Source organism: Octopus bimaculoides, chromosome 14, assembly GCF_001194135.2.
Source record: "Octopus bimaculoides isolate UCB-OBI-ISO-001 chromosome 14, ASM119413v2, whole genome shotgun sequence".
NCBI classification, from domain to species: Eukaryota; Metazoa; Mollusca; class Cephalopoda; order Octopoda; family Octopodidae; genus Octopus; species Octopus bimaculoides.
The window spans coordinates 58,551,446-58,553,837 of record NC_068994.1 but is presented as its reverse complement, the minus strand read 5'-3'; positions in this window follow the sequence as shown (position 1 = coordinate 58,553,837).

Below are 2,392 nucleotides of genomic sequence, written 5' to 3'. Positions count from 1 at the left end.
ACACACACACACACACACACACACACACACACACACACACACACATGCAGACACACACACACACATGCACACAGACACACATATGCACACACATGCACACATGCACACACACGCACGCACACACACACACACATTTTGATTCTCTATCCAATATGGATGAAGGCCTTGACATCACTCATGCGTCTGGTTCATCTGTGAGTAACTGATAATTCAGTTAAAGACATAAGCCATTCTATTCTACACAAGACAGACAAGATTAGAACTCAATGCTTCTGCTCCAAAGGCTCTGGACCTTTGTGGTTTCCTCTTCTGTTCAGTTTGGTTTGCTTACCAAATGTGGTGCAGTAGCCAATGCTTTGGAAGCGAAAGGAGACATTAGGGCTGATGCAGCAGAAGTAAGGGAGTAAGTCAGTGACAGATTGGGTCTAAAAATATTGATTGCCAGGAGATTAAGGGAGCCCACCCACAACTACTATACTATCACTTAATTTTTTTTGTTAAAAGTATTCTTTTCAACTGCTTACAAACACAGCCAGGCTGAAATAATGCATTCTTCCAGAAGTGAATTAAAAATTCTCAAACCTGAGGGGATGGGCCCTTTAGATACTAACATGGGCTCCCATATATGGATTCTAATGGCCCAGGGGTCCACTTGCCATCGGTCAAGCTGGCAACCTGGCCAGTCCGTCACTGGAGGAAGTGACTTCACATAATGAGCAACCAGCACAAACAGACGTTTGTGAGAAGTTCTTGTGTTGTGTACACTTCTGGCCAGGAGGTTTGGGTCAGCGCGTGCAAAGGGTTACACAACAATTCTAGTCAGAGTTTTTTGAGTAGTTTTTCCTTTTTGCTGTCGTTTTACCAACTCTAGGTAAATGTTTTTTTTCCTCTTTCATAATGATAATTTTAACCATGTAGTGGCACTAAATCACATGATGCAGCTAAACTATGAAGTAGATTTAAACCAGTTAACATAGCTAAAACGTGCAATGGATTAAATCTACAAAACCAGTTTAAAACCAATTTCAACATTGATATGACATTAATTTATTGTTTTGCATATTTAATTACTTCATTAATAAACCAAGTATTTTTCATCCAGATGTTGATTTGCAGTGAATGTAGCATCCCTTGCAATCTGACCCATGCGCTGGCCACATGTAAAGCTGATAATGAGGAGGAACCGGATTCTTTTATATTTCTAACACCTCATGAGGATAATCCTTTGTTGCATTATCACTCAACAGAGGTTGAGAGTGATTCGTGTATGGATGAGAACACCTTGCTCCATGCAGGGGCACCGCAAGGACTCTTTGCCAACCTTTATACGAGGTAAGAAAGTGTTCAAGTGTTGAGCTTGTCATTGTTGCTGTTGGTGTTGTTTAAGGTGAAGTACTTGCGCAGACTGAGACTGATCCTTAAGTTGAAATTAAACGGACGGAATAAGAATTTGTGATGGAATTGTCACAAAGAAGAATTGGTCCTTTTCAATTGAGTAATATTAGACATAAGCCTTACAGTTCTTGGTACATTTTATCTCTTTTATCTGGCAATACAACAATTGTTCCAGACATAACTGTGTGTTTCTATTCTAAGAACAATATGGATGCGATTAGAATGAGATTTGGCTGTTATTTCTAGTAGGCAGAGTGACAGTATAAGGACTGCCTTCGCTGACTAATTTTATCCGATTCTGTTTCTGTTGTTGTTGTCTAACACCATCTCCTTCTATATTTTCACCACCACCACCACCACCACCACCACCACCACCACCACCACTACTACCAGGACTGCACTGACCAGTGGCTACATCCACCAATTCTTTTACTGCTATCGCTACTTCACCTCTCCACTCCAACTCTTCACCTTTCTCAGGCAGACATACACGACATCTCACAAGTAAGTACTCCTCCTCCTCCTCCTCCTCCTTCTCCCCCTACTACTACTACTACTACTACTACTACTACTACTACTACTACTACTACTACAAAACAGACAATTGGAGACTGGTGCAGATCTCCAGTCTTGCCAGTTCCTACCAAACTGTCCAACTCATGCCAGCATGGAAAATGGACATTAAATGATGATGATAATGATGATGATGATGATGATGATGATGAATTCAGCAGAATGGTCAGCGTTTTGGACAAAATGCTTTGTGCCTTTTCGTTTGTCTTCATGTTCTGAATTTAAATTCCAACAAGGTAAACTTTGCCTGTCACCCTTTCGGGGGTCAATAAAATAAAAATGAGTGTTAAGTGATGATGATGATGATGATGATGATGATGATGATGATGATGATGATGATGATGATGATGATGATCATCATCATCATCATCATCATCAGTAGTAGTAGTAGTAGTAGTAGTAGTAGTAGTAATGTATTGCAATA